At 39.0% G+C, this 26,345-nt stretch overlaps 1 long non-coding RNA gene across 1 annotated transcript; it reads right to left on the minus strand.

Moving 5' to 3' along the window:
- Positions 1 to 17,245: 17,245 nt before the first annotated feature.
- On the minus strand, positions 17,246 to 19,645 carry LOC145790629 (uncharacterized). Its single transcript, XR_014329497.1, has 3 exons — positions 19,533 to 19,645; positions 19,353 to 19,436; positions 17,246 to 17,314 (listed from the first exon to the last, which is right to left on the minus strand). It is a non-coding gene; the product is annotated as an uncharacterized LOC145790629 (long non-coding RNA).
- Positions 19,646 to 26,345: the final 6,700 nt, after the last annotated feature.

A 26,345-nucleotide genomic window follows, 5' to 3' on the forward strand; every position in this document is an offset into this window, starting at 1 on the left:
TAATTTATTTTTTATTTTTAATTTTGGTTTCAAAATTAAAAATAAATTGGTCCAGAATTATTTCTTCACCCAAATAAGTCCCTAACAGGTTCAACCCACCCGAACAGTTCAAAGGGTTCAAAATAGGTTCAACCCGAATTAAATCTGTTCCAAACAGATTCAAATTTGTTAGTGTCTTTTCAATCTGTCCGAGCAGGTTTTCTATCTGTTCGAACAGCCACCAAATTGCCTATAAAAAGCCAGCCTTCCAGCAATTCTGGATATACATTTTTCCTTCAGATTTTCGTCTTTCTTCTCCCCTTTCTGTCTTCCTATTTTCTGTATTTATTCAACATTTAATTTTAGGAAAAGAAAGAAAGAGTTTCAGCAAAGTTTTGGTTCGCAAGACTTGTATTTGAAGTGCTGCAAATTTAAGTGTTAGTCATTGCATTCTGGGAAATAGATGCCGGAAAAACTCGAAGTACCGGAGCAAGGGTGAAATATACTTTAAGGAGATTGTGTCTAACACAAGCCTTGACATTAATTTCTGTAAGCATTTAATTCGGAAAATAATTTATATAATTATTCTCTAAATTATTTTATTATTTATTTAATTTATACATTTAATTTACACACATACACCTTTGTGGGTTCTAACATTCCATACATCACCATTGAACTAGCATTCCTGTACCTTGCGTGGCGTCTCCCAATCCCACATGTAGGCCCCACATCTATGTAAGTGATTTGATAAATTTCTTGATAAAAAATTTGATATCTCTAACATTGTTGAAATGTTAAGGGTTCAAATATGTTAACAAAATTTCTATCAAATTTCTCTCATGATCCCACACCCAAGTGGACCCCACACTCATATAAGTATTTTATAAAATATTTGATGTCCTAACATTTCTTTTTTTTACATTGCCTTAATAAGTGATTTTGTTTGATATAACTTATTGAACTACTTATAATTTTTTTTTTTTTTGAAATTTGTCTCAAAGTGTTGTATATAAGTCATAACTTTTGTTTGTTTATGAAGTAAAATCAACTTAAATACATTTTAAAAAAATATCTAAAAAAAATATATATATTTTTGATTTTGCTTTTTAACTATATTGATTTACAAGTTAAAAAAAAAAAAAAAAAATTGACATCAAACATGATATGAATAATGTCACCTCAATAGTAAATTTGGAGAATAAGAAATTAACATTGGTCTTTTTTTTCAACTATATATCATACCACAATCAACAGGAACATCCATAATCAAAATTAATGCAAATAAATTCTCAAAATAAGAATATATATATATATATATATATATATATATATATATATATATATATATATAAAATATACAAAAGGAACCAAAGCCACACACGTATGTAGAAAAATTCAAATCATTGACTTTCATAATCAAAATTTGTGTGAGTGATTTTTCGATCACACTGCCCAACTCAGTACTTAGCTGGAGAACACTGGCAGAATAGATGACACCTGGCTAACCTGTAACAGAAAGAGAAGATTCCAGCGGTGGTTCGTCCACCCGAGGGCACTCCGACGATCAAGTCAGTATATTTCTCAAAGATAATCAATAATGCTAAACTCAATGCTCAAAGCATAAAATTGCGTACGTTAAACCCACGGGGGTGCCTCTCTTTTATAGTTACCTCAATCCTAATCTCAATAGAAGCTTGACTTCTATGGATTCCTGTTCAGTACTTACTTTGGACTCCTTTAGAGATAAAGATAAACTTCCTAAGAGCTTTATCCTTATCTTGGCTAAGTCTTCTCTTTATTCTAGGACTCTTGTCCCTTATCCGCTTTTCTCGGACTCCGATATCTTCGGAGATAACCTCGGCTTAACCGAGATCACCTCGGCGTCATGACCCTGACACGTGGCACCTCGGCTGACACGTTGGCGTCACCTTGCCACGTGTCAGTACTCAAAAATATATCCCCACCACTGCCCCCTAGGTTCTATTATCTCTACATTCTGAGGTGATGGAACCTATATCATTCATTTCTTTCAGTACGTTAGTTCATAGTATTTCAGCCGAGATCTTTATGTTGGCCGACATGTCTTCGTTAAAGAACAAGAATTCCAAATGAGCACCTTCATGCGTATGAGCTGTCAAACATCACTTTTCAACCATTTCATTCGCGCATTTCATTCTTATTGGATCGTGCTTATGACGCGCCAGAAAACCGTCTTGTCTACGTGCGCCGTCTGACGCACTTGTTACTCCAGGTGCATTTAATTTCCTTTTGCCGCCGTTTCAATTTTTTCTGACAAAAACTTGTTTCCCCCTTTTCATTTTCTTCACTTTTACATCAATTCCTTTGCTTTTTCTCTCTCTAGCCTTCGCATATGCCATTGTTCCAGACCTCAAGCTCTGCAACTGCCTTCTTTCTTTCCTTCTGGTGATGCTTTCTGCCGTTCTGCTACTTCTGTAACCATTGACTGACTTCGGCGTTTCTTACACCGGCCTCTTTTCTTCGGTGAGTTTAATGTTCCTTTCGTTTTTAATTTCTTGATGCTTTCCATTACTTGCCACCATTACTGCATTTGTTTAGACTTTTTAATTTGTGAATCATACACCTGAATGTGTTTTTTCAACGATTTTGCCCTTGCCTATATCTTGAACACACGCACTATTTCATCACTTCCCTGTATTTTTGCCACTGTTCATGGCCCTATACTTCTTGTATTCTTTATGTTCTTGATAAACCATCTCTGTTCTTGCTTCTGAAACTCGTTCTTGTTTCTGTTTTCCAGATTCGTTCCTTCAATCTTCATCATCATAGCTTTTAGGTTTGGGATTTGTCTGTAGAACCCACAATTTAGGGCAAAACTGAAACATCCCTTACAAATTTCTGCACCAGCTCAAACCTAGGTTTTTTGCCGAGGTTCCAATAACCCTATTTGAAACATCTTCTTACTGAAATCCAATACCTTTAGTTATCTTGATATCATGGGTATGTGGAAACATCGGGTAGACACCCCCTCTAAGCTAGAATTTTTTAGGCAAGAGTTTGAAATCCCAGCTGATGTCAATCTGAGGTTGGTTGGGGATGATGACTCCATTATGCCTACATAAGACTCCATGCCCTTCCCTGTGGTTGCCTTTATCGAGTATGAACTCCGGTTTCCACTTGACCTTTTTTCCCGTCAAATCCTTCACTTCTATAAGTTGAACCTAATGCAACTCGCCATCAATTCTTACCGAGTTATTACTGGTACCATAGCTTTAGTCAAACAAGAGAATGCCAGGATTACGCTTGCCGATTTCCAGTACTGTTATACCATGTGTCGCCTTAGAAAAGACACGAACTATGTCTATTACCTTAAGCCGAGATCTACCGAATATAAAATCGTAGCCGACCTCCCAGACTCCAACAAGGGAGCTGGAGACGATTACTTCATTGTCTCGGGCAATTAGAAGTTTCAGCCAAACGACGACCTCTATCTTTATCCCTTAAGCCGAACTGTTTTGGAGGAAGGAGTTGGTAAGGGCCACCCTTCATAAGTTTTCTTATCTTCTTGCATAAAGTTTTCAATATTCTGTTCTAATGTTTGTGTTGTTCTATCTTTGCAGTTCTTCCTCAGCCTCCAAAGAACTTTCGCCAATCCTCCTTCCCCAGTAAGGATTTGAAGAAGCTACTGAACCTGCCAGTTTACAAATGGAAGGCGCCTTTGCTTCTCAATTTTATCCCAACCTATAAGTCAGCCTTGTCCGACGTCCCAAAGAGGAAGAAAAAAAGCCTCTCTCCACATTCTGCCACAACTCCACAGACTGCGTCCACATCTCGGACAGATCAAGGGTCAACTTCCAATCCTGCTGATCAACCATCAACCTCGGTTCCATACCTGATTCCAATATCCCAACACCGCTGTCGACGCTGAACAGTTTCTACTGCTGAGACGGGTCGCCCAAAACCAATTGCGAAAGATTTCTTGGCTAGCATCCCTTCTGATGTTGATGCACAACCAACATAAGCCCTGCCTCCACCGAAGCCGAAAAGAATAAAAAAGGCTCAGCCAAAGGCTAAAGTTACTCAAATTGAGTTCGAGGATGCTCTGCCAATCTCCAAGTTGGCTGAGAGTGACAAGTCTCAACCTTTTGCTGGAAAGAGGCGCTCTGAAGCCCAACCATCCGAATCGCCCAAATCAAAAAGCTGAGGTCATCTTCTACAACGACCTCGGGGTCTAAGAGGCTTGCTGCCCCCTGGGCCCCCGAAATTACTTTGGAGGATAAGCCAGTCATGGCAAATGATAGTGCTGAGGATATTAATGTCGGCATTGCGCTCAGTACTGCTTTGTTGCTACTAGGCGATCTGGAGCGAAACGCCGAGTTGAGTGAATACGAAAGCTATGCGTTTATGCTTCAACGCTCTGTTCAAGTAAGTGTCTTTCAACTGACACTTTTTTTCCTTCTTTTTCATACTTTGAAAATTTTGTAATAACTTTTACCTTGTGTTTTTTTCAGGCCATCCAGCATGCCCACTCTTTTTCTGTTCAATCTTTTGAAAATCGGCAGAAGCTGGCTGATATGAAGAGGGAGTTCTCTTCTCTCCAAAAAGCCAACAAGAATTTGCAGTCAAAGATAAAAAAGTTGGAGGACCAAGCCGAGGCTGCAATCAACGCCCAAACTGAAGCTGAAGAGAAGGCTGAATCTTCCGAAGCCATTAGAAAGGTTGTTGAGTCCCAAAGAAAAGAGGCTGAGGAGAAGATGGCCCAAGCCGAAAAAGAGCTTCAAGAAGCCTTGGCCACCAAAGAGGCTGAAATCAAAGACGCCGATGAAAAGGCGTACGCCCAGGGAATGGCCGATGTTATTGAGGCTTATGAAAAACAAGTGAAGGAGGCATGCAACAAGGGTTTCACCTTTGGTTGGATGTCCCTTCTGAAAAAGCTCAACGTTCCTGAGGACTCGCCCTTGAGAAAAGCCGACGCCATTCCTCTTCCATTCCCTCTATCTCCACCTCTAAGTCATGACGTCGGCGATTCTGAGTCTGAGGATGGTGATGAGGATGAGGATGAGGCCTTGGTGAGAAAATCCAAGGATGCTGATGGGGCCAAGTCCCCTCTTCAGAAGGAGCAAGTCCTAGACTTGACTCAAGATAAGGAAGGTGATGAGGTTCCCAAAGACGCTGCTCATGAGAAGGTATCAGCCGACGTCCCCTTCGCCGACAAGAGTATTGAAGAAACTTTGCAAGAAATTGATGCTGAGCTAACAGCGGAGAAGGCAACTGAGGTTGCTTCTCAACAATCGTCCGAGGTCCCAACCCAGTTCACGGTCGACGCTGAGGAACCTTAGTTTTCATGTCTTTTCTTTTGTACTTTGTTTTTCTTTGTTTTTTTGAAACAATGTAAGCTCTCCATATGGCCGATGTGCCTCCTTTTTGTTGAATACTGATACAACTTTTCTTTACTGATTGCTTGTACTTTTGTCTTTTCTTGACTGCTCTGGCGTGATTCTATACTTAGAATATTCTGCATGTCTTTCACATACTCTTCCTTCTTTGTACAATCTTCTCGGGGTGACACACCTCGGATAGACAAACTTCTTGGTTTTAATCTTAACTTGTAAACTTTTAACAAGTGCTGAACATCATACTGGTTTAACTCAATTTGTAAATTGTCCACAAATTTCAACAAGTGTTAAACAATGACTTTGGCTTAACTTCAACTTGTAAATTGTCCACAAATTTCAACAAGTGTTAAACAAATGATTTCGGTTTAACCTAACTTGTAAATTGTCCACAAATTTCAACAAGTGTTAAACAAATGATTTCGGTTTAACTTGTAAATTGTCCACAAATTTCAACAAGTGTTAAACATATTCTTCTTCTCTCTGCCCCCTAATGTGAACCTGAGTTCCACTTGGGTTCTCATTATGCATGTATTCTAGAGACAATGTCAAGTTTTTTGAAAAGAGAACTGAATCTTTTTTTATTTACTTCGGCAAATGGTAAAGGAACAAAGAAATTCTAATGATAGAAAAATTTCAAATTACAAGTGTTCCAAGGTCTTGGCAACTCTTTGCCCTCATTATCTTCAAGTCGATATGCCCCATTACCCAGTACCGAGATGATTCTGTAGGGTCCTTCCCAATTTGGGCCAAGCTTGCCCTCTTTGAGATCCTTCTTATTGCCGACGATTTTCCTCAGGACTAGGTCGCTGACTTGAAACTCTCTTGGATTGACTTTCTTGTTATAAGCTTTTGCAAGTTGCTGCTGGTATGCTGCAAGTTGGATTGCAGCTTTCTCTCTTCTTTCTTCTAAAAGATCCAGATCTCGGCTAAGAGTACATCATTAGTCCTATTTTCTACTCCCTGGGTTCTGATTCCTGGGATGCCGATCTCCAGCGGAATGACTGCTTCTGTGCCATAAGCCATGGCGAAGGGGGATTCTCCTGTTGATCTTCTCGGCGTAGTCCGATATGCCCAGAGTACATTGGGCAATTCGTTTACCCACTTTCTTTTTGCTGCCTGCAGCCTCTTCTTTATTCCATCCAAAATTACTTTGTTGGATGCTTCTGCTTGTCCATTGCTTTGTGGAAAGCTTGGGATTGAAAAGCAGTTCTTGATCTTGAACTTTGCACAGAAGTTCTTGATTAGATTGCTGTCAAATTGAGTTCCATTGTCTACAACAATTGCTCTCGGAATCCCAAATTTGGTGATGATGTTTCTCCATATGAAGTTCTTGACATCCACATCTCGGATCTTGGTAAGAGGTTCTGCTTTTATCCATTTTGTGAAGTAATCTGTTGCTACCAGCACGTATTTTCTTTGTCCAGTTGCTTGGGATAATTGTCCAAAGAGATCCATGCCCTATTGGGCAAATGGCCAAGGACTGGATACAAGGTTCAGGTCAGCAGCTGACTGGTGTATCAAAGGTGCAAACCTTTGGCATTGTTCACACTTCTTCACGTAAGCTTCTGCATCTTTTTGCATGTAAGGCCACCAATACCCCTGGGTAATGGCCCTGTGAGCTAGTGATTTGCCCCCAGCGTGGCTTCCACAAATTTCTTCATGGATTTCATATAAAAAATCTTCAACCTGCAAAGGATGTACGCACCTTAAAAGGGGTCCAGTAAAGGACCTTCTGTAGAGATGTCCTTCTGCTGTCAGACTGAATCTTGCCGATTTCAATCTGACCTTGTGTGCTTCCTTGCAGTCATCTGGTAGCTTTCCTTCATTTAGGAACGTAACAATTACGTCCATCCAGCTTGCTCCCATGTCTACGCACATTGCTTCATGCTCTGTGGTTACTGGTTCAATGCTCGGGCCCGACAGGTAATCAATCATTATTGTCCTTGTTTTTCTAGGTTGTACTGCGCTAACTAGGTTGGCCAATGCATCGGCGTGGCTGTTATCATCTCGGCTTACCTGAAGTAGTTGGCAGTTCTGAAACAAGGCTGATAGTCTGATGACTTCCTTTGCGTAGGCCGACATTTGTTCATCTCGGGTTGCAAACTCGCCTGTTGTCTGGTTAACTATTAGTTATGAATCACAAAAAACTATTACCTTATCTGCTTGCATTGTTGCTGCCAACTTCAGTCTTGCAATGAGTGCTTCATACTCTGCTTCATTGTTTGAGGCCTTGAACCCCAAACTAATTGACTATTCTAGTACCTGCCCATCTGGGGATATCAATACTACTCCTGCCCCCGCTCCTTGTCGGTTTGAACTTCCATCAACAAACAGTCGAAAGGAGTCGCCAATGTAAATGCTGCAGGGTCTGAGTTTTTCTTTTTTCTTTTGTTTTTTTGCCTTTGCCTGGGCTTCTCCTTGCTTGGTTGGATATCGCTCATCCTGGCTCAACGGAGCCCGATGTTCGATGGATTCTGGTGTGAACTCGGCCACGAAGTCGGCCAGAACCTGGCCTTTGATTGCTGTCCTTGGCCTGTACTCCAAGTCATACTAGCCTAGGGTGACTGCCCACCTGGCTATTCTTCCTGTCAGGTCTCCTTGTTGCAGTAAGGACTTCAAGGGGTGCTCTGTTAGCACCATAATTTTATAGGCCTGGAAGTAATGGTTCAACTTCTTTGAAGCCATTACTAAAGCTAGTGCCAATTTCTCTAAGGGTAGATACCTCGTTTCTGCATCGGCTAGGATTTTGCTTATATAGTAAACAGCCTTTTGCTCCCATTTTTCTTCTCGGATTAGTACTGCACTTATCGCATGTTCTGAAATGGCTAAGTACAGAAACAGCTCCTCCCCAGGTTCTGGATTTGAAAGAACTGGAGCTGTGGTCAAGTACTTCTTCAGGTCGGCCAAAGCGGCTTCGCATTCTTCTGTCCACAAGAAGTCTGTGGCTTTCTTCACCAAGTTGAAGAAAGGTCTACACTTATCTGAGCTTCTGCTGATGAATCTGTTTAGGATTGCGACCCTTCCAGTTAGCATCTGCACTTGTTTTGTCGACGACGGGCTTTTCAACTCTAGGATGGCCTTGATTTGATCTGGGCTGGCCTCGATGCCCCCTCTAGTCACCAGGTATCCTAAAAACTTACCAGATCCAACTCCAAATCCACACTTCGATGCATTGAGTCGGAGCCGATATGTTTTAAGGATTTTAAAGACTGTTTTTAGATCGGCAAGATGACCCTTAGGCTCCTTGGTCTTAACGACCATGTCGTCGATGCAGACTTCTACTGTTCGGCCAATCAGGTGTTTGAACATTTTGGTTACCAGCCTTTGGTAAGTTGCTCTTGCGTTTTTCAACCCGAAAGGCATTACTCTGTAACAGTATAAGCCTTTTGGGGTGATGAATGCGGTCTTCTCTTCGTCTGGGAGGTACATGGCTATCTGGTGGTACCCCTTGTAGGCATCTAGGAAGCTCATTCTTCTATGCCCTAAAGTGGTATCTACTAGCTGGTCAATCTTGGGTAGAGAAAAGATGTCTTTGGGACAGGCTTTGTTGAGGCTAGTGAAATCCACGCAGACCCTCCATTTACCGTTCTTCTTGTTTACCACCACTGTATTGGATAGCCATGTTGGGTAGTGTACTTCTCTAATGGCCCTGGCCTCCAGAAGTCTGTCGACTTCTTCCTCTACTGCTTCGACGTGCATCAACGTCGGTCTTCTGGTTCGTTGAATTACAGGTTTGGCCGACCTGTCAACATTCAGTTTGTGGCAAGTGACCTCGGGGTCAATGCCAGGCATTTCGTAAGGTGTCCAAGCGAACACCTCAATATTTGCTCTCAAAAAGGTTTCTAACTCTTTTTCCTCTTCTTCGGCTAAGCCCGAGCCGAGAAGAAAGAAGCGTTCTTCATTCCCATCCTAGACGAGGATTTTCTTCAATGCCTCTTCACTCTTCTCGGCTGGCTCCTTGCCGACGTCTTCTAGGACTTCCACGTCCTCATCTTCAATTTCTGCCTTCTCTGGCTCTCGTACGCTGCAGGTAGATTTCATTGCTGCAATGGAGCAATTCTTCGCCTGCAGCTGATCGCCTCTAACTTTTTCTATCCCATGCTCTGTTGGGAATCGTAATAGTTGATGCAATATTGAGGGAACTGCCCCCATTACATGCAACCATGGCCTTTCCAAGATGATGTTGTAAGGGGAGGGTGTGTCGATGATGGTGAATTCTGTCTTGATCTTTCTGGTGCCAGCCTGCACCTCCAAGCTTACTGTTCCCAGTGGCCATGTCGGTGTTCCATTGAACCCAACCATTGGGCCATTGGATTGTTCCATATCATCTGGGTGAAGGCGAAGGTCCTTGTAACATTGGACGTACATGATGTCGCAAAAGCTGCCTTTATCAATCAGGATGCGTTTCACTTGGCACTCCCCAACCTGGAGGGATACTACCAAGGCATCATTATGCGGATGCTGGACCATCTTTAGGTCGGCTTCAGTAAAGGTTATCATTGGTCCCTAGCACTCTTCTGCCCGATGTCTTTTCTCCCTGACTTGGTAGACATGTTGCAGGTGCTTCACTTTCTGGGTCTCTCCTCGGATTTCGTTTTCGTTGACCTTCGAGTGGATTACGTTGAATACCCGAGGTCCTCCTGCCTGCGGCTGCTGTGCTGGGGGAGGTGGGGCTGCTGGTGCCTGAGGCAACCTTGCCCATTCTTCCCTTGTCCTGGTCTCATCGAGAAGGTCTCTCAGATGTCTTTGTCTCACCAGGTCTTCCAAATATGTTTTCAGGGCTCTACAACCCTGAGTTGTATGCCCATCTTCATTGTGGTAGGCGCAATGTCTGCCAATGTTTCTTCCCATGAACTCTCCTGGAGTCCTCTCTGGCATTCTGAAATAGGGTTGGTTCCGAATTTGATCCAGGACTTTAGGAATTGGGATTCGGAACACAGTTGTTACTGCTTGTGTGGCTCTCAGTTCTGCCTCTTTCTTACTCGTTCCATTGTTACCTCCCCCTCGCTTCGGCGAGCCGTTTCCTTTCTCTTGTTTTATCTCCCTGGTTCCCGATGTGTCTTTTTCGGCTCTGGCGTACTTCTCGATTCTTGCCATGAGCTCCTCCATACTTTTTGGCAATGTCTTACTTTCGTAGTGGACAGTTGTCTTTCAAGCCGTTCTTGAAAGATACGACTGCCACCTCTTAATTACATTTGAGTATTCGATTGAACACCTCATAGTATCTTTTTGCGTAGGCCCTAAGGCCTTCATCCTTGCTGATCTTTAGAGCCATCAATGCATCCACCCTTAATGGCTATAGCTTGTTTGTCACAAACCTGGCCACAAACATCTCGGCCAGGCCTTCCCAAGTCTTTATGCTTCCCTTCAGTAGTTTGTGGAACCAATCTGATGTAATCTCCCCAAAGGATGAGGGGAACACTTTGTAGAGCAACGGCTCGTTCCCACTATACAATGCCATTGAATTCAAATATAGTCTAACGTAGAAGTTGGGGTCTGACTTACCATCGTATATTTGAAATCTCGGCATACTGAATCGCTTTAGTGCCTCAAATCTGTCTAATTCCACCGAGAATGATGTCCTCGGCTTATCTGGAGAGGTTACCTCGGCTTCGGCATTCTGTTGCTTCCTCTTGAGGTAATCTCTTAAGTCTTCTTTGCTCCGCCCAGGAGCTCGGCTATCTTTCGACTTCAGTCTTTTCGGTATACTACTCTCGGCCTCGTGGTGAGCCCTTTTCGATCCATCTCCATGAGTTGTGTCGAAGCACAGTGCCTGCCCCTGAACATACCGATGTCCTTTGGGGTCTGCCTTTTTTGTGCGATGCGTCCTCCGTGATCCTTCTCTTCTTGATTCTCTTCGTCCGTCCTCCCTAGAAGGTCGGTGAGAGTATCTCTCGTTTCCGTTGTGCTGAGGGGCTACAGGGATTGTTTTCTGTCCTTCCTTCTAGGTATTGGCCGTTGGAATCGGCGTGTCCTGCAGCGAGAATGGTGGCTGCATGACGTTATTTTGCATTATGAAATTGACGATCGATTGCAGGTCTGCCAATTTGTTTGCCATCTCTTTTACCTCTTCGTCCCTCCGTAGGCACCTATCCTTCCAAATGTCGAGGCCGTCCTCATTGTAATACCTGTTTTCATCAGGTTTCTTTGGCGCGTCGCCAGTCTGGCCGACGTCTTTTACTCCATGAGTTTGTTCATGAGTTTCTGCGTTCGACCTTTCTCCTTCGCCATCAAGGTCAATAGGTCTCCCACTCTCAGTAGGAGTGTCGTCCCCAATCTTTTCCTTCTGTCCATTACTGGCCATCTATTCTACTTTCGTTCCCACAAACGGTGCCAAATTGTGTGAGTGATTTTTCAATCACACTGCCCAACTCAGTACTTAGCTGGAGAACACTGGCAGAATAGATGACACCTGGCTAACCTGTAACAGAAAGAGAAGATTCTGGCGGTGGTTCGTCCACCCGGGGGCACTTCGACGATCAAGTCAATATATTTCTCAGAGATAGATAATCAATAATGCTAAACTCAATGCTCAAAGCATAAAATTGCGTACCTTAAATCTACGGGGGTGCCTCTCTTTTATAGTTACCTCAATCCTAATATCAATAGAAGCCTGACTTCTATGGATTCCTGTTCAGTACTTCTTTGGACTCCTTCAGAGATAAAGATAAACTCCCTAAGAGGTTTATTCTTATCTTGGCTAAATCTCCTCTTTATTCTAAGACTTTTGTCCCTTATCCGCTTTTCTCGGACTCCGATATCTTCGGAGATAACCTCGGCTTAACCGAGATCACCTCGGCGTCATGACCCTGACACGTGGTACCTCGGCTGACACGTCGGCGTCACCTTGCCACGTGTCGGTACTCAAAAATATATCCCCACAATTAACATTGGTCTTTTTTTCAACTATATATCATACCACAATCAACATGAACATTCATAATCAAAATTAATGCAAATAAATTCTCAAAATAAGAATATATATATCAAAAATATACAAAAGGAACCAAAGCCACATACGTATGTAGAAAAATTCAAATCATTGACTTTCATAATCAAAATTAATACAAATAAATTCTCAAAACGAGAAAATATATATATATATATATCAAAAAAAAAATATAAAAGGAACCAAAACCACACACGTATGTAGAAAAATTCAAATCATTGACATCTCGCAACGTTTAAGAAGTCTTCCTGAGAATGGACCCATGGAGATGTTAATTGTTGGTCCGGGGTCGCACCATGCGATGTCCTAGGTGTATTTGAAAGGGATAGAATTTTTTTGGGTGAATAAAAAGGGATAGAATTTATAATTTTGTATTAAATGATTAAAAAATATGAGTATGCATGGAGATTTTTGATTGGTTATGAGTATGGTCACGCGATTCCTTTAAACCAATCAATAATTTTTCCGTCCCTGGTGAGCTTCATATGTGTGGATCCATCCTATTTTTATGTGATAATTTTTTGTGCATGTAACATTGTTGTTAGTCATTATTGAACTCATTTTTTAAAACAATAAGTTTAAGTGTGGAGGTGAAACACAAAATTAAATACAAATGCTTAATAAAAGATGAGATTCACATGATATGGGATTTATATATAAGACTAAGGAATTGTTTGGGAATGATTTAAATAACTGTTTTTATTTCGGTTACATCACTTTTTTACTTTTTTATACATTTTTTTTTTGTGTGTGTAAAAACTCAAAAAATATACCTAACAAACAAATCTTAAATAATCCCTAATTCTTTGCGAAATATTTGTCTTCTTTGTGAAATATTTGTCTCATTCTGATTTTTTATACATAACTTACTATTTTTAGAATGGTGTAGGCAATTAAGAATGTAGAACTTTTCCACCAATGCAATTATATGGAAGCATTTTTTAAAAGAATAATTTTATTTATGTGCTTTTAATACTTTCAGTATATATCATTCTTAAATTTTTTTTATTACAATTTTAACCCACACTAAAATTACTTTTTAGACAAATTTCTAAACTGTAATCTCTCAATTCACACCATCATCATCATCACCACCAGCCACTCCACCAAGCTCTACCATCTCTAGCTACCGTCCCAAACCACCAACATCATGACGTCCTTTTTGGCTACCATCACAGTCTAGTTTCTACCGCTACCACTATCACTAAAATCTCCACCGCCATCACCAGTAGAAAAAGTGAGATCTGAAAAACCCAGATCTAGAAAATAAGAAAAAGGCGAAAGAGTTAGGTTATGATGGTTGTGGTGGCTATGCAGATCGATTCCACCAACTTCTCACCTCCGTATGTTGTCCCCGAGCTACCACAACAACAATGAATTTCCTCTTCGGCCACCATCGCAACCCTCTACCGTCATTACAACACATATCGTGCAAAGAGAGAGAGAAAGAAATTTGATACGGGATTTGTTATCCCAGGTAGGCAATCCAAGAGGCGGGTGAATTAGGGTTCTAAATAAATTGCCAAATTTAAAATTAACCCAAATAATAAATAAATAAATATGCTCAACAGTATAAAATAAAATAATGAAATAAAATGAGCAAAGGAAAGAGAAATCAAACACAACTATTTATAGTGATTCGGCACACCGGGCCTACGTCCACTCCCTTAGTATCTTCCTTAGGAATTTCTCCACTATTTTTCAAATAGTAATTACACCACTAGCTTCACGAGTGCTAGTAAACCTTTATAACAAGTGACCAATCCCAATCACTCCGACTAGTTTAGAATCTGGTGCCTAGTCACACCTAACCAAGTAATTTTATCTCAAAAATCACTCACAAAAATATCTCAACTAGTATTGAATCCGGTGCCTAATCACACCTAACCCAAGTGATTTTATCTCAAAAAAATACTCACAAAAACTCTATCTTTTTACAAGAATAATATGAATAAGGGATAGAAAATCCTTTTACAATTTCGCTCAAACTCTCAACAAATTTTATCACAGAAAATATGTAACTTAATGAAGCATAATACAATATTTGAGAATATTTCAATATAACTGATTTTTCTCTTCTTGACATCTTGATTTTTCTTCACACAAAACACTTTTATATATATCCAAAAGTATATCCGTTGGAGGAGAGACACTCCTCATGCTGAGTTCGACCCCTTTGACACGCGAAGCAACGGGCCAATTTCTCATTTCAAAATTTGTAGGCGGAGGATTTGAATTAAGAGTCAAACGTCGCTCTCAATGAATAGTAATTTTAATATTTTCAAAATGTCTACTGTAAATTCAAATGGTGTGCGGTGACTTTTCTAATAAAATATTTGAATGCACAGTGAATTTTTTATTAAAATATTTGAATGAATAGTAAATTTTTTTAAAATAATATTTATATTAGATATAAAAATATATACCCTATCTAAAATCTTTGTAGCTATTGTAGAGATTTTAGATACATGAAAATAACCCACCACCCCATGTGGGTATATCAAATTTGTCAAAAGAAGTGAATAGTATTAAATGGATTTTATGCACAGTAATTTTCACGAATTCCAAACATGCACAATAAATATTTTGTATCAAATAATGTAAAATATGTGTATTGAAAAATCACAATTTATCTCTAAATATTTCAGATATCATCAAAATTAAACCACATAATTAACAGGATTGATAGACGAGCTGATGATGAGGATGAGGATGAGGATGAGGATGACGATGGTGACGAGAAAAGTGGGAAGCTGAAGGGTGTTAAATATAGTAAATATATATTATGTATGTGATTTGTATAGTGTATAACCATATTCACCATGATATAAGTATAATAAAATGAAACGCGGTGAGGCCACTGGGACAAGGGTCGGCCAGTAGTAGATAGAATATGGGAGTGTTGGAGAAGATGAAGAAGATATGTTAGGGTTTTTCAAAAATTGATGGTGTGAAATAAGAAAAAAAAATTAAATAATTAAAATAATATGTGGTGTAAAGGTCTTATTTGGAAACAAGTTATTTTAATAATTTTTAACTTTTTATACAAAAAAAAAATATATATATATATATACAGTAATTTATAATAATATTTTAACTTTTTAACTAAAAATAAAAATGGTCAAACGAGACCTTGTGGAGTAAGAGTTTGTCTCGTGTGGATTTAGAATCACCTTTTTAAAAGTCGAAATGAGTGTCTTTCTCAATTCATCACCTAACCAAGTTAACTTTCGAAAGTGGATTGGACCTTCCCCTCACTGTGGGCCCATTATTATCCATTTTAAAGATTTATTAGATTTATGCATGACTTATTTACTGAATAAAAATTAAATTAAATTAATAACTATAATTATAATTATAATTTTTTTTTTCATTTTTTATCTTAAAAAATGCGCATTATTATTACAATCGAACTAATCCATTTTTATGAATATGAAAACAATAAAATTATATTATTATAAATGATTAGATCAATGTGATATTTTCAAAAAAATACAATCAAGTGTAAGTTTTTAAAAATAGTTTTTAAAATTAATAATAAACTCTATTAAAATTAATAATTAAAATCTTAAACTTTTCAATAAATTTATAACTATTTTTATAAAAATACTACTAATTTTTTTTATTTATAAATAATCTACTCAACAAAATTAAAAATAAACCAAATGGCTCATCTAAGTGGAACTAGTGATGGCCAAGCATAAATTACAGGCCTAGTTTGCTTCTTTTATTTATATTTTTTTTCCAATAGAAATAAGAATAATTACATTTTAAGAAATAGTTACATCATTAAACAAATTACTAATTCACAATAGTTAAAAAAATCAACAAATTTATCAAGTCAAGCCCAACAACCACTACTAATCCTATACAATTTTCATAATGAGAGAGAAATAAACCAATCCCCATATATATATATATATATATTTATAAGACTGGATATGATTAGATTATTGATAGGATTGTGAAAAATAAATTATATTATAAAATTAGATAGGAAGAATATCATGGAATAATAGATGGAGAAATAATTAAATATAATTATTTTTGACAATTGAATATATATATTTTCTTGAAATCAAATCATTTTATTTTTGTAATCTTTTTATATTATTATTAAAATTATTTAAAATTTTAGTACCATATCACTACAAAAAATTCGCTTTTTTGCGACGGTAAAATACCGTTGCCAATACCCAAAAAGCCATCTCAAAAGCTTTTTTGCGACGATAAATAGCTTTTAGCGACGGTAATAGGGGGGTCGCAAAAAAAGGGGTAGCTAAAGGTCTTTAGCGAAGGTAAGACGCCGTCGCAAAATATTGGCGATGGCAAAAATGCCTTTTAGCGACGGCAAAATACTGTCGCAATTAATGTGTAAAAATTTAAAGTTTTTGAGACGGCACTAAAATACCGTCGCTAATATGGTTATTTGCGATGGTAAAATACCGTCGCAAAAGGGTTTATTTGAGACGGTAAAAATACCGTCGCTAAAATGGTTTGCGACGGGTTTAATACCGTCGTTAATACTGTTATTTGCGACAGAAAAATGTGTCGTTTCTAAAAATATTATTTGCGACGGTGAAAATACCGTCGCTAAAGGCCTTTTGTTAATATTGCTAATATCATTGGCGACGGCTACGCTACCATCGCAAAAACCTGGTTCTAACAAAAATGCTGCAATAAAATTATTAAAAATATGCAAATTACCTGTATTAAATAAAAATAGCTAAAAAAATCGATAATTATATAATAATATAAAAATTCCTGTATATAAATAAAATTTCATCTATAATTAAAATACTCTTCCATTCATAACAACACATCATCAAAATTATCCAACCATATAATTTTGCATAATACATACATAATGTTGTTCACAAATCTAAATAACATAAATCAAAAATAAAAGTTTTCTTCATAATTCTTCCGTGGGTTAAAAAAACAAAAGTTCGCCGCAATCTTTACATGGCTGCATTCCACAAGAAGCAAACAGCTACTCAGGAAATATCTGAAAATAAAAAATAAAAATAATTAATGATAATATAATTATGTGTTAATATTTTAATTACAAAAAAACATAAAAAATTAATTACTATATAATTACAAAGATAGTTAAGTAAATAATTTTGGCTAGATAGAAATCCGACCCTAACTCCCAACCCGGAAACCCGATTCGAGTCTCGTCTTCTCCCACTAGTCTCTTGTGCCTAGGCGATCATGTGTGCCAAATTTCGTGCTAAACCGACCCGTTTTGGTGATTTTGGAGCGTCAACACCTCGAATTCAAGTTTCTTAAGGAACTACTTTGCCTAGACCGAAATACGGTTCTAACTCCCAAACCGGGAAACTGATTGGAGTCCCGTCTTCTCCCACAAGTCTCTCGTGCCTAGGTGGTCGTGTGTGCCAAGTTTCATGCCAATTCGAACCCGTTTGGTGATTTTGGGGCGTCAACACCTCGAATTTAAGTTTCTTAAGGAACTAGTTTGCCTAAACCGAAATACGGCTCTAACTCCCAAACCGGGAACCCGATTGGAGTTCCGTCTTCTCCCACAAGTCTCTCGTGCCTAGGCAGTTGTGTGTGCCAAGTTCCGTGCTAAACCGACCCCTTTTGTTGATTTTGGGACGTTAACACTTCAAATTCAAGTTTCTTAAAGAACTAGTTTGCCTAGAGTGAAATCCGTCTCTAACTCCTAATCCGGGAACCCGATTGGAGTCCCGTCTTCTCCCACAAGTCTCTCGTGCCTAGGCGGTCGTGTGTGCCAAGTTTCGTGCCAATCCGAACCCGTTTGGTGATTTTGAGGCGTCAACACCTCGAATTTAAGTTTCTTAAGGAACTAGTTTGCCTAAACCGAAATACGGCTCTAACTCCGAAACCGGGAACCCGATTGGAGTTCCGTTTTCTCCCACAAGTCTCTCGTGCCTAGGCGGTTGTGTGTGCCAAGTTCCGTACTAAATCGACCCCTTTTGGTGATTTTGGGACGTTAACACTTCGAATTCAAGTTTCTTAAAGAACTAGTTTGCCTAGAGTGAAATTCGTCTTTAACTCCTAATCCGGGAACCCGATTGGAGTCCCGTCTTCTCCCACAAGTCTCTCGTGCCTAGGCGGTCGTGTGTACCAAGTTTCGTGCCAATCCGACCCCGTTTGGTGATTTTGGGGCGTCAACACCTCGAATTTAAGTTTCTTAAGGAACTAGTTTGCCTAAACCGAAATACGGCTCTAACTCCCAAACCGGGAACCCGATTAGAGTTCCGTCTTCTCCCACAAGTCTCTCGTGCCTAGGCGGTCGTGTGTGCCAAGTTCCGTGCTAAACCGACCCCTTTTGGTGATTTTGAGGCATTAACACCTCGAATTCAAGTTTCTTAAAAAACTAGTTTGCCTAGAGTTAAATTCATCTCTAACTCCTAATCCGGGAACCTGATTGGAGTCCCGTCTTCTCCCACAAGTCTCTCGTGCCTAGGCGGTCGTGTGTGCCAAGTTTCGTGCCAATCCGACCCCGTTGGGTGATTTTGGGGCGTCAACACATCGAATTTAAGTTTCTTAAGGAACTAGTTTGCCTAAACCGAAATACGGCTCTAACTCCCAATTCGGGAACCCGATTGGAGTTCCGTCTTCTCCCACAAGTCTCTCGTGCCTAGGCGGTCGTGTGTGCCAAGTTCCGTGCTAAACCGATCCCTTTTGGTGATTTTGAGGCGTTAACACCTCGAATTCAAGTTTCTTAAAGAACTAGTTTGCCTAGAGTGAAATTCATCTCTAACTCCTAATCCGGGAACCCGATTGGAGTCCTGTCTTCTCCCACAAGTCTTTCGTTCTTAGGTGGTCGTGTGTGCCAAGTTTCGTGCCAATCCGACCCCTTTTGGTGATTTTGGGGCATTAACACCTCGAATTCAAGTTTTTTAAAGAAATAGTTTGCCTATAGTGAAATCCATCTCTAACTCCTAATCCGGGAACCCAATTTGAGTCCCGTCTTCTCCCACAACTCTATTAGCTTAGAATGCAAAGAATGCAAATATACATTTTAGCTTAGAATGTAAAGTTACATTTTATACCTGATCTTCTGGTGGTGGTGTATATGGATTCTCGTCTTCTGCAGATTCCCTAAATGCCCGGTGGCCACTCGATGCATCAGGAGCCTATGATAGTCATGCATAATGTGTTAATCATATTCGAATTTTATACATAATGTTGTGTGACAATTTAACTATCAAACAATTTAATTTATATCGAACCTGTCTGTTAGGATCCATACTTGCCCCCTGTGACACAAAGGCCATCATCTCAGCTCTCAGCTGCTGTAAATGTGTAGAGAACTCTTCTCTCATCTCCTCCCTCAGCTCCTCCCTCAACTCATCCCTTGGCTCAGCACGAACTTGCTAGGTGATCTGAACAATAGTCGATGGCTGGGGTGCTGACTGTGATGGCCCTACACCATCTTTATACACTGCTCTCCGAGGCACAGTTCTCCAGTATGTGCGACAATATCCATGATTGTCATGACCTATCAACTCATGGAAAATGGCATTCCTAGCCTCCAAAGTCCGACAATCCTCAGGTAGCATAGAGAGTTGGCCATTAAACTCATCCTGTATTGAATAAGAAATACAAGTATATGCCAAATTAATATGGTTAACACAAAAAATAAAAAATAAACTTTAAATACAATCAAAGGTGTTTGGAAACTACCAAGGTCTGGATAACCTCTGAGTCATCTGCTCTACGTGTCATAAGCCAAATATTCATCTTATCAGTAGACTCCACCTTATTGGTCATCTACATTTTTTTAGAAATATAAAAATTAGAATCCAAATAATTTGTAAATATACAATGTTTATTTATATACAAAAATAAAATAGTAAAATATAATCCTCATGCCGTATTTGAGCGAAAGTAGTATGCCCTGTGGTATGAGCTATGCCGTGAGCTCGCCGATTTTTAGCGTTCCTAGTTGCAATTTTCTATAATAGGTTCAACAAATGTAAGTATATAAATATGATTTGTATGTTTACATATCATACATATAACTTATTTGTATACCTCAGCATCAGAAGTACGCCAATACTGCACAAGTTCTTCCCACTGGCTTGGCACAATGTGCAAAGGAACATCATCCTTCAGATTAGGATCTTCACTTGTAGGCTTGAAATACTTACACTTAATCTTATTCTTGTGATCCTTCCATATGCTGTTACAGTTTTTCATGCAGATTGGCTTGTACTCCTCTGGACATATATTCAAATTGTCCTATAAAACACAATTTCAAGGTTTAAATAATAATAACACAATTTTGGAATTTAAATTTTTGGACAAAAATATACTTTTACCTTCACATCCTTCCAGATAGCATCAAGAATATCATCAGGCACAGTGTTCCAGTCAAGAAAAGTAAGAGGAACAATGTTACCATTTCGCACAATAATGCCAAGTTGAGTAGTTAACTTAGACACGTTATCCCCTATTGGACATTAATTTTCATCAAATTGTATGTCCAATTTGGTACCAGTACCCCACTCCCTAATGCCCTTGGCACATCCTCTACCACGCCTACTCGAGGTTGATGAAGAACTAACATGACCTATGAGATACAATAAGAATAAAAAATATGCAATGATAATAAACAAATGCAAATTTAAATAATGTCAATACAAATCAATTTCTTATACCTGAGTGAGGCTGTGAAGAAGTCGAAGGATCTGAAAAATACAATGAAAATAAACAAGTTATATGTAATGAGAACAAATAAATATATATTTAAATAATTTTCATACAAATCAAAGCAAATTTATATACCTGCGGATGGCTCATAAGCTGATGACTCTAGTCGGGATGATAGCTGCTGCGGTGCCACTGATGGTAGACGTACCGATGGTAGGCCTAGAGGCTGAGTAGATGATAGCTGGTGTGGTGCCACTGATGGGGGTCGATGCGGTGGCACTAATGGCCCCTCTGATGGTGCTCGCTGTGATGCCTCCTCTAATGGTGGTGCCACTGATGATGGACGCACCAATGGTAGGCGTGGTGGCTGAGTAGATGATAGCTGCTATGGTGCCACTAATGGTGGTCGATGCAGTGGCACTAATGGTGCTCGCTGTGATGCCTCCTCTAATGGTGGCACTAATGGCCCTTCTGATGGTGGTCGATGTGATGCCTCCTCTGATGGTGGTGCCACTGATGTCCTCTTACGTACCACATCGGACATCATGCGCCGGGGATGATCAGGTTTCCTCTTCCTTCCCATAATAATCTGTAAACAATATAACATTAATTAGAAACATAGATAATGGTTTGTCATCAACTATAATATGACATTAATTGAACTAATACAATTACAAAGACAAAGTAAATTAAGAAACTGATGATTAACTACAACCTTGGCCTTAAGTGAATTACTGATGTTGATTAAATATCAACCTATTTGAACATCAACTGTTTCCCCTTCTACGGCTTCCCTCACCCAACCAACTTCTTCATCACGAAGCATTATATTTTCTTCCAATTGTTGGCTCATATATGGCTCAATTTGTGGATCAGTCGAACTCATATCAAATAAACCTCTTTGAGACATCTTCACCGCCACTTGCCAGTCTGGTTGTAACGGGTCTGCAACATACCAAACTTGCTCTGCTTGGGATGCCAAGATGAAAGGTTTATTAGTAATTCGATCATCTCGATACAACAAATGATTGAAGTTGACTAACGTGAAATTAAAGACATCTTGTATCTTCCCGTGAATGTTGTCAATCCAATCACACTTAAACAACACATGCTTCTTCTCATTGGAATATCGAATCTCAACAATATCTGTCAATTATCCATAATAGTACACAAACCCCACACGAGGATTCTTGTCTTTCCGACTAGCATAACTTATGGTATCTGCCTTCAAAGCTACACCACAATTTTGTGTGGCTCGACGGTCATCCATGGCCTTTACTCGATACCGAAACCCATTCATTATATACCCATTGAACCTCCTTGCCAGGTTATGAGGACCATTTGCCAATACAGTAATCTCTTCAAAAAATGTGACATCACTAGTCCTTCGCAAAGTTTGAACCTATTTTAAATAATAAAAATTGTAAAATTTAAAATATAGTTCGACTTAGGTAAATAGAATCTGTAGATTTAAATACATACATGTTCCTTGAACCAAATGTGAAAAGTTTCAAAATGTTCACGCCGAAGCTGATGATCGTCAACACGAGGCATTTTGACCTTAAGTTCTTCAAGGTGTTTGCTGTGTAAATTGAAATTTTATCAAAAACAAAATTTGGTTCAAAATTCAATGAAACATAATAAAATATTGAGTGAGTGACATAACTTACTTTATGAATGGTTAAACCGCGGCTGTATTGAATAAGACATACCGATGAGTTTGTACCCAAGAAGTGTTATCAAGATAAAAGCTTGTGATTTCACCAACAGCACGACCCAGATTATCATCACCACTGTAGTTCCTCGTGGGTCGATTAGATTTAGTTTCCACATCATTGAGATATTGTGCACAAAAATTCATGCATTCTTCCATAAGATATCCTTTAGCAATTGAACCTTCTGGACGAGCTCTATTACGCACATATTGCTTCAAAGTAAGAAGATACCTCTCAATTGGATACATCCATCGAAACTGAATCGCTCCACCCAATAATGCTTCGTCAACTAGATGTATAGGCAAGTGCTCCATTATATCAAAAAAAGTAGGAGGAAATATTTTCTCTAGATGACAAAGTGTTACGGCGATACGATCTTGAATATATTGCAAATCTGTCGCACGATCGACTTTGGAACACAATTGTCTAAAGAAATTGCTCAATTCAATCAAAGGTTCAATTACATTCTTCGATAACGACCTTCGAATGGCCAATGGAATTAGTTGTTGCATCAGAATATGACTATTGTGGCTCTTAAGACCCCCAATACTTCTATCATGTAAGCGCACACGACGCGATATATTGGATGAATACCCGTCGGGAACTCTAACTTCCTTCAATACTTTCAAGAACAAATCTTTCTCATCCTTGGTCATCGTGAATTGTGCCGGTGGTAAATAAGCTTTATTCGACTCTCTTAACTGCAAATGCAGGGGTTTTCTAATATTCATTTCTTGTAAATCACGCCGAGCATTATCACCATCCTTCAATTTTCCTGCAACCCCTAATATTGTCCACAACACATTATCACAAACATTCTTCTCTATATGCATCACATCGAGGTTATGTCTAATTAGATTGTGCTCCCAATATGGCAGTTCATAGAAGATACTCTTTTTCTTCCAGTTATGGGTGCGATGTCCAGCTTTCTCCTTCTCTACTTGTCTCCTATGCCTTTCCTTAAGGTCATTCCTCTTGTATTGGGTTAAAATACCCTCAGATTCTAATTGTAGCAGCATCTCAGTTCCAGACAACAATTTTGGTGTGAATCTGACTTCCCGACTACCATCAAATGATACTTTATCCTTTCGGAATTTATGGCCATTAGGTAAAAATCTGCGATGACCCAAGTATGATTGTTTCCTACTATGCTTCAACCAACACGATGTAGTTTCTCTATTGCAACAAGGACATGCATATTCGCCTTTAGTACTCCATCCTGACAAGTTTGTATATGCAGGAAAATCACTAATTGTCCACAGTAAAGCTGCATGCATTTGAAACATTTGATTTGTTGATGCATCAAATGTGGAGACACCGTCATTCCATAGTTCTTTCAACTCCTCAATCAACGATTTCATATACACATCAATCTTGTCACCAGGTCCTTTCCGGCCGTCAATAAGCACAGATAAAATTAGAAATGGTTATTTCATGCACATCCATGGTGGCAAGTTGTATGGAATGAGTACAACAGGCCAAGTGCTATGAACTATGTTCATCGTCCTGAATGGGTTAAAACCATCAGATGCTAAGCCAAGCCTTACACTTCGGCAATCATTACTAAAGTCAATATTCCGACGATCAAAATCTTTCCATGCAAGGGAGTCTGCAGGATGCCTAAAGACACCGTCATTAGTTCGTTCCTCTGCATGCCATCTGATTAACTTAGCCGTCTTGAATGACATAAACAGCCTCTGCAACCTTGGCTTTAAAGGAAAATACCTCATTTGTTTTGTAGCTATTTGTTTGCCACCGTTGTGAGGACCATTTGAACCACCATCACCATTTGATTTCCATCTTGAACTGTTGCATATGACACATTTATCAAGATTGGCGTCCTTGTTTCGAAACAACATGCAACTGTTGGGACATGCATCCCATGTCTCATATGTGAAGCCAAAATCTGTTGTGACCTTTTGAGCTTTATAATATGAGTCCGGGAGTTTCACACCCAACGGGAACGCCTCATTCAATAACTCAAGCAACATGTCAACAGACTTGTTTGTCCACTGATTAAGCACCTTCAAATGTAGAAGCCAAACAACGAATGACAAAGATGTGAACTTCTGACAACCCGGATACAATTCACTTTGTGCATCTTGAAGAAGTTTGAAATAGTTTGCAGTCTCTGCATTTCGACCGAGTTGGGATTCAGATGCATGGGGATCAGTGCTCTGTGCTTCATTACTGTCAACACTTGTACCGGCATGTGGATTTCCCACAGCCCCTTGTATCATTCTAACCATATCGTCGCCAATGTCTAAATTAGCCAATGTTTCATTCCCTCGATTAGCATGCAGAGATACGTAAGATTCTTCATGATTAATCCAATGTTTGTACTTTTTAAAAAAACCATTCAAAATCAGATGCTTCCGTATACCCTCTCGCACAAGATGGTATCGATTCTCATATTTTCTACACGGACAACTAATCATCGAACCTTCAACCCTATTGGTGTAGGCAAACACAAGGAATTGATCAATCCCATTAATGTATTCCCTCGACATCCTATTTGGAAAATCAATCCAACTCTTATCCATCATCTGTACTTCCCTTATATGTGTTTCCCACTATTAATTTGCTTCAGGCAAACTTACTGGGAGATATACATCTCACATACAAAACAAATATGCCCTAGAAAAAAATATAATTACAACAAATGTAAGAGTCATAATTACAAAATTATAATAACTAATTGATGAATGAAACATCCAATATATAAGTGGTTCATAATGTTTACTTTTGAACAGTTGTCCCTACTCTTTGGAAACTAAAAAACATAGAATATAGGAGCCACTGTTTGGTCACATCATAGAATATCATTTTATTAAGTGCAAAACTTGAGGACAACCACTTCAATTTACTTGAGGAAAATTTGCGGAAGGTATTCTGAATATGGTTTTTATCCAGCATCAAATTTTTTTTTTTATTAGCTTTATCCAGGGATCAATTTGAACATCTTTAGCACAATTAGGTTTAAATATGCTCATCATCATGCGAAGGAACCATCTAGTAGTCTTGCCACTTGGTCGATAACATATTTGTATTTCATTTATATTTTGGCAGGCCTGTGAATAATTTCTGCAGCTTCATTTTTCAAACCAAAAAGCCCTAGGCAGCAAACAGGTTCAATCCTAATTAAGGCTTGAACATTAATGATGAAATTCAGGAACAAATATTATCACCATATGGTCTACCAGTGTGCATGACACATATTAATAACCAGAATTTATCACCGCATTATTGCAATAAGTTGATTAAGCTAAAACTATATCCAGACTTTGATCTGGTCATGACAAGACAAGATGCAAACAGATAAAATACAAAACAATGCCACTGCTAAAATCATAACTTTTAGGCTTTACCCACATTGTTCCCTCTCACATAGGTGGACCCCACATGAGAAAGGAGGCTGTGGAATCTGGATACAGCCATAACGGTTGTGGATTTAGCAATCTTCTAAACACTACTAAAGAAGTGCATCATTCTCATGGCACCTTTACTGGCCAGACAAAGATTAATATATAATAGCATCAAGGTTACCTGAGCATCATTACTGAAGAATAACAAACTGAATTCCGGGTTGACTCTTAGAGTAGAAACTACCTGCATTTTAAACAGCACTATGAGCAGAAAAATAAAACCAAAGAAGTCAAATAAAATAAACAATAC

The sequence above is a fragment of the Camellia sinensis genome, chromosome 1 (genome assembly GCF_055761805.1).
Source record: "Camellia sinensis isolate YWXY chromosome 1, ASM5576180v1, whole genome shotgun sequence".
Lineage (NCBI taxonomy): Eukaryota > Viridiplantae > Streptophyta > Magnoliopsida > Ericales > Theaceae > Camellia > Camellia sinensis.